At 42.3% G+C, this 13,924-nt stretch overlaps 1 protein-coding gene across 5 annotated transcripts in view; it reads right to left on the bottom strand.

The window, feature by feature from the left end:
• The window catches only part of zgc:114120 (uncharacterized protein LOC619267 homolog), a 125,665-nt gene extending 117,349 nt beyond the window's left edge, over positions 1-8,316 (bottom strand). For 3 of the 5 annotated variants that reach the window (XM_035997495.1, XM_035997494.1, XM_035997496.1), the window contains exon 1: positions 7,763-8,316. The gene's annotated coding sequence lies outside the window, so the exon portion shown is untranslated. The remainder of the gene's footprint in view (positions 1-7,762) is intronic. The other 2 variants (XM_035997497.1, XM_031315142.2) reach the window with 1 other exon arrangement.
• Positions 8,317-13,924: the final 5,608 nt, after the last annotated feature.

Here is a 13,924-nt window from a genome sequence, read left to right as displayed (position 1 = left end):
CAACGCTATCACATTGGCTCCCCAATTCAACCCATCCAATCTACTGTACCTCGACTACCTCCTCTGTCGTAAGTAAAGTTTATTTCTAGCGAAAACATTTAAAACACAGCTTAAGCTGATCAAAGTGCTGTACGTAAAAAGTCACTAAGGTGCTGTATAAAAGAACAATGAAATGTATAAAATAAAAAGTAGAAAAAAATAGTAGAAAGAATGTCTCTCTCAAACAACACAACGCTACGTGATGCAGCAGCCATTTTATCTTTCAATTGTACCTTTAATGCCAGAATTCACCTCTCTGTGCTGGTCTCTCACTCATCATTTTGTCTAAAACACACACACACACACACACACACACACACTGCACTACAGCTGATGATCAAACACCACTGCAAGAATCTATTACGTAGCCTACGCTAAGGACTGTGTGTGTGTGTGTGTGTGTGTGTGTGTGTGTGTGTGTGTAAAATTGGTGTGGACACTGTTATAGAGGAGATTAAAAGAGAACACATCACTGTGCCCACATTAGCAGACCTGAGGTCATTATCGGCACTTTATGTCCAGCGACTGTCGATTGGAGAAGAAAATGGGAACGGTTGCTACTGAGGAAAATGTGGCAGTAGCTGGCAATTAAGTTGATTTACAACAGAAAGGAAAAAGGAGAGGCTTCTCTATGCTTATTCCCTCCACTTGTACACAGCTTCAGGAGGCTGGAATACAAAAATACTGATGACAAAAGCATAAAAGGTTGCTTCACTTTTTTATCCTACTTTTCATTGTCAGACTAGATTTTCCCTCCGGGCTTATTGCATATCATTTGTCTTCACACAGAGGGATTTGCCTATACACCTGGGGTTTCTTTAAAAATGAAAAATCTCCCTGTGCAAGCAATGTTATATGACATGTCATCAGCATCTGTCCTCCAACAACGATAATAATAATAATAAATGGCACTTTCTCTTTTTAAAATGATCCTCTATTCTCTTCTCAAAGTGCTTGCGTTTTGTGTTGTAAGCATGTTTATCTGATGCCTGAAGCAGCCAGAATAAATATGAGTTTCAGGTAAAAGACGGCAGCACTTTATAGTGAAAGGAAGACTTTTTAAGCCACGTATGTCCTGCTGCATGTTTGCAGTCTCAGCTTTTAAGAGCCAGATGCACCCGGGGGTCCAAAGCAGGTCAAGTCTGTAAAATCGTAAAGTGGAAGGGAAGATGCTCTGAGTGTCAAAAAAAAAAGAACATGTTTATCCTGTCATGTGTTATCCTGGCTCTGTTTCCAGGCTTCAGAAAATCTAGCTGTCACAGGAGACGTTGGCAGGGAGTGTTCCTATTTGCTGTTCAGATGACATCAGATGACATCAGGTATAACAGCCTCAGATTTCAGGAAAAACGGCCTCGGGTCTCAGGCGCCAGGCGAAAAGGCATCAAAGCGGCCTTATTCGATGTTCTTCTCTGATGCCGTTTTGTCTGAGGGTCCACGTACATTCTGGCAGTTTGTTTTCTCTTTTGAATCAATGAAAAAATAAACGGAAATACCATGGTGTTTAGGCATTTTGACTTAATAAGTTCTAATTTTGGTTTTGGCAAATTCCTTTTTGTCATTATTCCATTTTGATGAAGAACGTAGAAAGACACGCACGTGACCCGGAAGTATATCAAAATAGCTCAGGACAGACAGACAGACAGACAGACAGACAGACAGACAGACAGACTTAGCACAAATAGTAAGGACATTTGTGTTTGGTAGATTATTTCTCTGTGGTAACAATGCTTTTTGGCAATACATCTTATACCGTTGGAAAGCCTGTTTAGTTCCCTTACAAATGGCGCCCCATTTGTAAAGAACATGCATTTGTGGGATGAGCAGCAGCGCTGAGTATGTGGGTTAAGCCCATGAAAAATCTGCCAAATCTTCTCTGCCATTGCCAAACAGGTTATTTTGCTGTTGCTATTGCCACTTGTTTTGAGCTTCTGGTACCCCCAGGTGCTGCCAATCAGGTGCCTGATTTAGCGATGAGATTCTGCAGTGGCAATCCCACATCTCCACAGTCTGGGACTGAACTCTATCCTCCAAGATGACAACGCTCGCCCCCTCAGGGCGGGGTTTATCAGAGTGTGGGAGTGGAGAGGATGGAACGGCCTGCCAGCAGTCCTGACCTCAACCCCATTGAACACTTGTGGGATCAGCTTGGGCGTGCTGTTCGTGCCAGAGTGACCAACACAACCACGTTGGCTGACTTACGACAAATGCTGGTTGAAGAATGGGATGCCATCCCACAGCAGTGTGCGACCAGGCTGGTGACCAGCATGAGGAGGAGGTGCCAGGCTGTTGTGGCTGTGTATGGTTCTTCCACACGCTACTGAGGCTCCTGTTTGTGAAATGAATAAATTGTTAGATTGCCAATATGTCTTGTTTCTTCAAACTTCAATCATCCAATCCACCAAACACCAAACCAGTCAACGGCAGAATAAGCTGTTTGGCATTGGTAGAGAAGATTTGGCAAATATTTCATGGGGGCAACCCACATACTCAGCACTGCTGCTCATCCCACAAATGTATGTTCCTTACAAATGGGCGCCATTTGTAAGGGAACTAAACAGGCTTTCCAACGGTATAAGATGTATTGCCAAAAAGCATTGTTACCACAGAGAAATAATCTACCAAACACATATTTCCTTACTTTTTGTGCTAAGTTTAGATAGATAGATAGATAGATAGATAGATAGATAGATAGATAGATAGAAATGTCCTCAGAGCAGATCTTTGAAAGAAACAGTTTTATCTGAGGCAGGTTATCCTGAGACCTGATGCCTTTTTCGCATGACGCCAGAGACATGAGGCCGTTTTTCCTGAGATCTGACGCTGTTTTAACTGACACCTGAGGCCTTTTCATTTGATGTCTCAGACCTGACTCTGATGGCTCAGGATGTCCTAATATGAGCAGCGTAGGGGGGGGGGGAGAGCTGCAGGAAGAGGTCTCACACTATTTCCAATTCTGACGTGTTTTGCGTTCACCCACTGCAGCAGAGTGGAAGATATTAAACTTTTTATATTATTTATATTTATTATTTATATATTATTATAATTATTCTTCAATTGAAGATTCACCACTTTCTTACACATTGTAAAATGATGAAGTCTGGTGTTGAAAGCTGCGTTTGGCTGTTTGCAGACTCGCTGCTTAAAACCAAATTTCTGGAAAATGTAGTTTTGACTTATAAAAAAAGAAGTCAACGGAAGCAACATAAAGGATGAAACAGCAGCAGATTCTCTAAATGCCAGAGTGCAAAGCAGCTCTCGGGAGAAAAGACATCCCTGAGTCAATATTATAGTCGGCTCAGCCTCACCTGGTGGCTCCGCCAAACGCATCAATCAGTTCTCTGATGTCGACGCTCTCTGCTCTGCGGCTTCCCCTCTCTGCCCTTCATCTCTTCCTCCCTTTCCCGGTCTTTCTTCCATCTCTTTTCACATGTCAACAAGTTTGATCAGGCTGACATGGGAAAACTGCCGTTTGGCGGCTGCTCTCTGACAGATCATCTACCTCGTCTCTTCTCCATCTCTGTTGCTCCCCAGTCACTTGTGATTCCAACACGCTTGATCTGCTACACCCCCACTCCCACTACCACCACCACCACCACCACCACCACCAGCAGCAGCAGCAGCAGCAGCAGCCCCTTCTCAAACCCTGGTGGGGGAGCGGGGAGGGCTCTGGCATGTCATTGGGGTTGACATGACTCACACAGTCATGCAGCACAAAGATAAGTTTGAGCTGTTCAAGGGCGACTCTATATTCTGTTCAGATTTAATCCTCTCAGCGATTTCCGAGTGAGACAGCATGCAGGATGTGACAAGTCTCATATCGGGCTACATTGAATTTTAAGAGAGCTGGTATTTTTCCCCAATCCTATCTCCCAGATGTGTCTTTTCTCTGACACGGATTTGTGCAGTGTGAGTGTGCTGGAGGGCGAAGAGAGAGGAGGGTATCATATAAATCAATACTGATTAAAGATAGTGAAGACCTCCATTTTGCACTTTGCCAGCCTGCAGTCAGCTTGCAGTAGCACAAGGCTGTGCCTCTCTCATGAGATAAGCATCTCATTTTTCTGAAATATAAACAACTTCTTTGAAGTACCCAAAAGGTTGTTTAACAACACAGCATTGTGAAGGCATTTCCAGAAGCCTCAGACCCTTCTTACCATGTGGATACAAATATTTTCAACCCATTTCCAAGTCATAACTCGTCAAAATTATACTAATCAAAACTAAAATGGTAGCTGGTAAATACATACATACTCTTTGCTTGTCTTGTAGAAATGATGTACCCATTATTGTGAACAGTGTTGACAACTCTTTTCCAATTAAAGTAGCTAGCACTAATTTCAATTTAATTCTTTACAAATAACTTTGTCTATCCCCTGTGGGCAATTTAAAACTAAAAACTAGTACAGTGCCCAAAATTGTACCCCAAAATTACTTACAGAAGGACCCTAAACCACTTCATATGCAACTCCACTGTATAGCCTACCACTGACTTACTGTGTAGTCTACATCAGAGGAAGACATTGTGCTTCTATAGTTACCTGAGAGAGAACGTTGCAGATTCAGAATGTAATCACAAAATATCACAATGAAAATGTGGAGTAATCAGACATTAGCCTCAGTGTGCTACCCACCTGGCACGTTATGAGAGCTAATCAGCGTATATCTGCGTTAATCAACCACCAGAAAGAGAGATAGAGAGAGACAGACAGACAGAGAGAGAGAAAGAGAGAGAGAGAGAGAGAGAGAGACAGAGACAGAGATACAGAGAGAGAGAGAGAGAGGGCATTTTAGTGTTGTCTTTTTCGATATTGCATGTTGATATCACCACAGTCAGCGTTTATATTGACGGCGGTGTTGTCTCGTCTCGTATGATCGTTAAAATGAACCTAGGGGTTAATAACACGTGTACCGAGTTGACCATTCTCTGGGATATGTTTTAATGCTAATCGAATGTGACCAGTTTTAGCGCGAACCGCTAATTAGCTTATAACGCTAGTAATCGGGGCACTGTAAAGTAAAAAGAAATCCCTATTTTATACCACTAACAAGGCTCAAAATAGCACCACACTTCCACGGTAGCATAATGAGGGTCCCTACATGTAAACTGAAGCATTGAGAACTTTGTAAGTGTACAGCCCTGCTTGAACTATGTTACTGGTTACACAGCGTTCGTGGTTCAACTGGTCATAACTGTTTTCCCAAGATGGCGCCTGGCTGTATACGCGAACGGTATTGTCTTTATAAATTGTCTTGCATTGCACAGCGCAGATTAGGTTATGTTCTGGCTCTGTTTAGAAGTGGTGAATGTACAGCTCACAGCAACTTAATACTATATAGTGTCTGGCTCTTATTTGATATTTAGTGTTGGCAAATGGCTTTTTATTGAGTTTCCTCTTAGCGAAATAATAGACACGGAAAAGCCAGCGTTACATAGCGCCTTTTTTCCCCCAACCTTATTCAACACAACAGTTGCGATGTTCCTTTGAGCTATCCGCTCGTGCTCCAAGAAAGTGAAGAAACATTAGTTTGGTATATCCAGCAATCATGTAAGGTTGGAAGCAGGAAAAAGTGTACTGGAGTCAAAGCTGGTAACCCCCCCCCCACAGACAGACAGACAGACAGACAGACAGACAGACAGACAGACAGACAGACCTCGCTTTATTAGATAGATGAGTAGTTCTGATCAAAGTAGTTCCTCTAAAAGTCGCTAGATGATGTGATAGACTAATTTGCATATGGGTGACATCCCCTATAATTTGCATAAAGATTAGTGGCCGTGAGAAACCTCATACTGTTGGCTGAAGAGCCGTGGACTGTAATAACTGAGCAGCAAGCATGGGAATGAATTACAATATATTTCCCATATATATATATATATATATATATATATATATATTTCCCCTGATGGTCTGAAGTCGCTTAATTTGTCGCTATTTTTTTAAATAGAGTTGCTAAAATGGTCTGAAAAGTCAATGCAAGCTGTTAAGAAAACAGATATTTTCATCGTGCAGATAAAAACGTTAAACAATAATGTTCTGAATGTCTAACCCTAACCCCTTAAGGGTTTTTCGAAGATTGTAAGACATGGGGGCAGTAAAGAAACCTTAAACCACCAACAACTTTTGTGCAATGTGCAAAATTTAGTAATTACAACATACACAAAAAAGACCATTTTAAGTCAATAAGTAACAGACGATAGCTGGCTAAACTGTCTTAACTCAGGGCAGTCTGTAAACCATAACGTGAGTTGCACCACCGCAGCAGACTGATCTCATGAAGTGGCGTATGTATGACACGCCAATTCATATGCCATGATTGGCATGTTATAAAGACGCATACTCGCTATTTCGCGTGTTTATCAACGCCGTTTGGCCTCCATTGACTTACATTACCTTACGATTGCGTGTGAATTGACGCCATATGAAAGGCCGAAAATCGGCATAAAAAGGTTGGTTGGGGTCACAGGACTGTCACCCAGGAGAGTGGGGATCGCATCCCGTGTGTGGCGTTTCCTTTGTATCCCTCGTGTGATGTTTCCTTTCCACGTTTGTTCTTTTCCTAATCCCAACCGTTTCTTCTTTTCAACCTAAACTCAACCCCGTTCTTCTTTTCCTAATCCAAACAGTTTTTTCTTTTCAACCCAACCCCCACACGCCACGTGGCTTTAGAAAGACGTTGCAGACTGCAGTCAGCTGTATACAACGTAGACATACACGCGGACAGCTGAAAATGCGTACGGATAACACGCCTCTTGGCTTTAGGAAAGTGGCGTGTATGTTTGCGCAAAGTCATAATGTCACGTTGACCACAGGGTTTACCCCAAGAAATTGTTAAGCTGGGTTGACAGCCTACACAAAGTCACACTCATTTAATAAATGGCATTAGCTGTGTAAAAGTCTTTTCCTAAAGGGTAATTGTGATTTTTGAAGGCAGCTTTCCACTGCAGGAAACCCTCCTTACAATCCCAGAGCTACATGCTATATACGCACCTGCCAGAGTTTACAGGGCGTGGTCGTGACTTTAGACTTTTGCCTGTTTGTCTTCAACATGGAGATCACTGCTTCTATATTTTTAAACCACTGCATTAACATCCATTAAGTTGCCTATAAAAGTAGCATCATTGTCTGCATCACTCTTTCCATCTCTCTGACCAACAGCAGCCTCTGTAAATCCTTCAATCGCCCTCTTTCATGCTGCCCCAGATGCCAGCTACAGAGAGCCAGAACATCAACCGCCTCCCATCCACACAGCCAGTAAACAAGAGCTGCTGCCAGACGCAACCGACACCGCCAGACACTCACCCCCCCACCCCCAGACCTTTGAGACACTCAGTCCCGTCAATATCTGCGCTAAAATGCATTTTAAAACACACTCCTAATGCATTTCAAAGCGGGCTGTAGCACTTCAAACTGATTATTCTAACAGGATAAATCAATCAGAGGCTTTATCTCAAATCAAAGCTAATTAAAAACACAACTTAGAAGACAGCTTCAACTCAGTGTCCCAGATTTTATGTATTCATACACTGCAGTGCTGCTACAGGAGAAGAACCAAAGATGTCTTTTAACTCTATAAAAGTTGTCTTTCGGAAACATGCAGGCAAAGACAGATGTGCAGCAAACACAGACAGCATCATACTGAGTTAGGAAGAAAGCGGCGGTAAACAGCGGTAGTTTCCCAGCACCCCCAGCGCGTCAGAGAAGGGCACTCAAGTTAGAAATACCTGCAACTACAGAATGGACGGAGAGAGAGGTGACATGCCTGGGAAGGAGGAATTGCCCATTCTCTGCCTCGATGCACCTGTTTACTGTCCTCTATCGCGCCGTCACTTTCTCTCTTATCTTCTTTTTAGCCCCTTCTTCTTTCTTCACTCTTCTTCTTATACGGTTGTTTTTTTCTTGAGCTCCTCGGTCCAGTTTCATCCCTTTCTTCTCAGTGCGTCCATGTCTCAGCAGCATGTGTGTGAAGCGTTTGGTCGGACGGGGATGCTCCGCCTGTGATGAGAGAGCACGCTGGAGTGCAGAGGCGCTCCTAACCATGTCTTAGCATGGCCACTGAATAAACTCATGTTTTATGGATGCAGAGCCCTCCCCACTCTGCCTCTCTTAAAGGGCCAGCATCCCAAATCCAGCCGACTTTGATCTTAGCGCCGTCATTATACGCATTGGATTCTAATCATGCGGGTGTGGGAATATACTGTAGTGTGCATCAGTAATTCAATATCACCATGTGGGCTTGACACTTCTCCCCATGCAGCTCGGGAGAGGAAGCAATTGCTGGAGGGATGAAAAGAAATGCAGATGTTTCTCTGACACTTTTCAGCAGACAAACTAACGGTAGCAATGAATTATGAATACCAGCCAAGTAAAGTGTGGAATAGCAAACACTGATAACATATTGTGAACAGGGCTGTCTGTGTGTGCCTGTGTGATGAAACACTGCAGCTCTGTGTGTGTGTGTGTGTGTGTGTGTGTGTGTGTGTGTGTGTGTGTGTGTGTGTGTGTGTGTGTGTGTATGTGTACGCGCAACAAAGGCTATTGTCAAAGTATATCCTGCACCAGCACCAGCTGTAATTCAATCCTGAGTTGAAGGCCATGAATTAATGAGACAGAGTGTGTGTGAGAGTGTGTGTTCAGGGTCAGAGGGGCTGTATATCACGCACACTATGACACCTTATAATAGGATCTCCGGGGAGGGGAGTTAGGAAATGTTTGACCACTACAAAACAGGAGCAAAGATAAGGAGTTTCTCTGAAAAAGATGCCTTGATTTTATCACACTATCCTGGTAAAACAAATAAAAAATAAAACGGACACGAGTGTAGCTCGGCATACTGACAAACAGAAGTGGACAGGGCGCTGTGAACTAGTCAATACACAGCCTTCTTTGTTGCTCAGTGGTCTGAAATGACTTGCTGTAAATAAAACATAGCGATAAATTAAAGATAGCGCTTGCTGGGCCTTGAGAGCACGGACGCTCCCGTGCTCATAATGCTCTAGAGTTCCTTCTCTTTGCCCTTGAGGGACTCACCCTCACTTTGCTTCGCACACACACACACACACACACACACATTTATATACCGTGCTACAGGTGGGTAATAGAAAAATATATCAGTATGATGTACACTCAGCCTTGGTTTCTCTCACCTGGAATACCATTGAGAATCGTTTGCGCAGCGACATCCTCGGCATCTTTCCATACAGGTGGTGAGGTCATTAACACACAAAGTCACAGCTCAGCGAGAAATAAATCGCACCCTGAAGAGAGAGAGAGAGAGAGAGAGAGAGAGAGAGAGAGAGAGAGAGAGAGAGAGAGAGAGAGAGAGAGAGAGAGAGAGAGGACGTAATCAGGAGTGAAGTGGGATAGGTGAAGGGAATCGATGAATGTATGGGTGGGAAGTTTACTCCATATTTACCTGAATTAGCATCAGTTTTTTATATGTTGTCCCCTCATAAAAACTGGATTTAAACATGCATATTCCTTTTAGATGTGGAAAAACAGGGATAGCAGTGAAGAAAGTACAGTAGAGCTGCAAAGATTAATCGGGTAGTTGTCAACAATTAAATTAATCGTCAACTATTTTGTAAATCAGTTTGAGTCATTTTTTATGTTTTTTTTGTTTTATTCTCCGATTACAGCGTCATAAATGTGAATATGTTTCTAGTTTCTTCTCTCCTCTGTGACAGTTAACTGAATATCTTTGAGTTGTGGACAAAACAAGACATTTGAGGACGTCCTCTTGGACTTCGGGAAACACTGATCCACATTTTACTGACCAAACAATGAATCGAGTAGTCGACAGATTAATCAAGAATGACAATAATCTAATTTGTTTGTATGTTTTTCCCTCATAAACACTGGATTTAAACATTCATATTCCTTTTAGATGTGGAAAACAGGGACACAGTGAAGGTAAAAAGAGGATAACGGTTAAGAAAACCTTTTCCAAGTAGAAGTAGAAGGCTGAGAGGTGACAGGCTGAGTGAGTGGCACACTAAGCAAAGAAACAGACAGATAAAGACAGAGGGAATAAATACAGAGCGAGGCTAGTAAAGGCAGGGAGACGGACAGAGATGACAGGATAGTTACAGATTCATGGATTCCTGGTTGACCGGTGACAGCGAGAGCAGCTGCTCTCTTGCTGCGTCTGGCCAGGGGAGCTGAATAATGAATCTGGGATGCAGCCGACGTTGCAGACGCGTACAGTAGCACCACATACATCACACAGAGCAGCAGCAATTACCCACAGACAGAGAGGAAAGGACAGGTGTAGAGGACTTCGCAAAGACTGATGTGGTAATCCTGGAAATTGCCAGATGTCAAGAAGAGGGACACCTGTTTAAAGTTAGGTGACAGCAGAGACATGTACACACTGAGGGTAAATACAAAAAGGGGCACCAGTTAACTTTCCCCAAGAAGCTAATTTGACATAAACTTAAATTTTTGGGGCTTTTTTCCCTTTATTTCAGAGTGACAGTGGATAGACATGAAAGGTGGGAGATAGATGGGGGATGACACGCAGCAAAGGGACACAGGTCGGACTCGAACCCGGGCCGCTGCAAAGGCCTCAGCCTACATGGAGTGCACGCTCTTACCGGGTGAGCTAGATAGCTAGATAGGGTAACCCAATAGCAACCTCTGTACCCGTCACATGATGCCCTCACAGACTTATATTGCGAAAGAGACGTCTATGAATCAGAGGATACATTCTTCAGTTACTAGGGCAACTAACCATTATTTTTATTGTGATAATCTGTTGATTATTTTCTCCATTAATCGATTAGTTGTTTGGTCTATAAAATGTCAGAAACTGGTGAAAAATGTGGATCCGTATTTCTCAAAGTCCAAGATGACGTCCTCAAATGTCTTGTTTTGTCCACAAACTCAGTTTACTGTCACAGAGGAGTGAAGAAACTAGAAAATGTTCACATTTAACAAGCTGACATCAGAGAATCTTTAGTCTTTTTTTCATTAAAAATGATTCAAGCAGACTATCAAAATATATAAACATATATAGAGGATTTGAATTGCTATTTTTTATTCTCAATTGTTATAATTTGGGTGCTGGTGATTTTACTTGGGGGCTGGCTAAAACCTCTTTGAGGGCGCCAAATATTCCTCTATGTAGGAAAACCCCTGGGAAGAAGACAACAGAGCAGAGCCACAATACACTGGAGGGTTTACATCTCACATCTAGTCGTTCAGTAGAAGGAGATGGACACATCTGGAGGGAAAGAGGAAGATCAAAAAATGTCCCAGGCCAGGATGGGTTTCTAATAGTGCTAAACGATTAATCCTTTTCAAATCGAAATTGAGATTTGAAAGAATGTGATTACACAAGAACATGCACGTGCGCACACACACACTCCCAAACACACACACACACACACACACCCACATAGTGCATCTCACTATCTTTGTGGGGACCAGTCATTGACATAATGCATTCCCTAGCCCCTTACCCTAACCTTAACCATCACAACTAAATGCCTAACCTTAACCCTTACCCTCACCCTAACCATAACCTAATTCTAACCCTAATCCTAAAACCAAGTCTTAACCCTCAAACAGACCTTTGAAGTTGTGGGGTCCAGCATTTTGGCCCCACAAAGCTGTCCGGACCCCACAAGTATACTATATTCCCGGTTTTTGGACCCCACGAATATAGTTGAACACACACACACACACACACACACACACACACACACACACACAGCACTACAGCTGAATAGAATAATCTATTACGTAGCCTACGCTAAGGACTGTGTGTGTGTGGGTGTGTGTGTGTGTGTGTGTGTGTGTGTGTGTGTGTGTGTGTGTGTGTAAAATTGGTGTGGACACTGTTATAGAGGAGATTAAAAGAGAACACATCACTGTGCCCACATTAGCAGACCTGAGGTCATTATCTGCACTTTATGTCCAGCGCCTGTCGACTGGAGAAGAAAATGGGAACGGCTGCTACTGAGGAAAATGTGGCAGTAACTGGCACCCTCAAACAGCCCTTTAAACTTGTGGGGTCCAGCATTTTGGGCCCACAAAGCTGTCCGGACCCCACAAGTATACTATAGTCCCGGTTTTTGGACCCCACGAATATAGTTGAACACACACACACACACGCACGCACGCACACACGAATAACGGCAGTCCCCTTTCGGGTTGACAGTGATTCTTACGCCTGCATCACGGTGTAGCTATGTCAATGAGCAGGGCCCCCCCGCGACGGCTCTGCTGAGACGCATCAGACATTTTAGTTTACAGGAAAATACTGATATGTTTTATTATTATAACCTTAACTTTTGTGATAATTGTTCTGTGTTTGACCATTTTGACTGAAGAAAAACACTTATTGCTGGCAGTTCATATCCATGTTCTCCTTGATGATGGGGCCTGTTGTTAAAATGATCCATGACATGTTTTATCTGTTACACAGTGAATATTTTTACAAAAAAAAAAAAAAATCGCACATCAAATCCTAATATCTGGCAGATAAATCGCAATTTGATTTTTTCCCCACCAAATTGTTTAGCCCTAGTTTCTAGATAGATATAAAGCATCTCTGAATAGTCAGACAGACGAGTGGATAGAAACTGTGGAGCGCCACAGAGGGGGGAGAGCACTTCAAAGAAAATCAAATTAAAGTATGCTTCATACTAATTGCATTCACACCTTGAAACATTTAATTACTCGAACAAACGACATGAAAAAGCCTTGATCTCCTGCTGTAAAAACAACATGAAGCCAGGCTGAGTTACAAACACCTTGTCATTAAAGCATTGAAACTCATATCATCATATCAATCTGTTAACATATCGCGTTGGGCAGGTATTGTCAAATAATTACCGTTTCTTTTTATACAGGACGAAAGAGTCGACTGGGGCTCAAACGGTCTTTAAAATGAGCTGGATTCTGCTGGAAAGTGGCTAAAACACCTTTTGTTTGTCATTGTTTTGGCTTTAATTGAGTCGTTCTATTTTTATCTTCAACAATCAGGCAGACAGACACTTTGATGTTTGCATTAATGGGAATTGTAATGCCAAGTAGGTCAGGTAATAAACACTATGTTGTTCTAATGACGTTTAGACTGAGTGGACAGATTTTTAGATGACTCTGCTGGACACACTTCTGAAAAAATGATTCAGAAAGACGAATAAGAGACAACCGAGCACTTTTCAATCACCACAGCTGGAGATCGGAGACCGAAAAGCTGCAGAGACTTGACTTGGTGAACCATAAATATTGGAAAATGCTCCTCTGGATGTACTTTTGCCTTTTGGAGCTCCGCCAAACTGTCACAAATAATCAAAAACATCACCTGGATGCAAATGTAGCTCCACCTTTAGAAGCTGTAACATTAAAGTAATGAACACAGCAACCCATCAATGACTACAGTAATGTTACCACACTGCACATATCTGTCTATATGGTTCATTCAGAATATCCATATTTATTCTGTTTTTCTTATAATATATATTCTGCTAATACACTGCATATATCTATATTATTCTTACTACTAGTATAATGTCATTGCTACTGCATTGCATCTGTACGTTGAATACATTGTTCATATTACATAGCCATATTTATTCTGCTCTTATAACACTGCAATATATTTCTTGTCCTGCCTATGCACCACCTGTCTATACTTCGTATGTCACATTGCACTTTTCTGCTTTTTTGCACTTCTGGTTAGACGCAAACTGCATTTCATTGTCTTGCACAATGACAAAGTTGAATCTAATCTAATCTAATTGTAATCCAATAAAATATGAGTCTGAAATTAGATATTCTGCATAATGAGTAAGGCTGCACAATATATCGTTTTTCCAACTGGCGCAAAACACACATTGCAAAAGGTTGCAACATATCGCAATGGACACAAAACAGAT

This window comes from Sander lucioperca, chromosome 22, assembly GCF_008315115.2.
Source record: "Sander lucioperca isolate FBNREF2018 chromosome 22, SLUC_FBN_1.2, whole genome shotgun sequence".
NCBI classification, from domain to species: Eukaryota; Metazoa; Chordata; class Actinopteri; order Perciformes; family Percidae; genus Sander; species Sander lucioperca.
The sequence above is the reverse complement of the archived record's forward strand: the minus strand, read 5'-3'. Positions and strand labels throughout refer to the sequence as shown.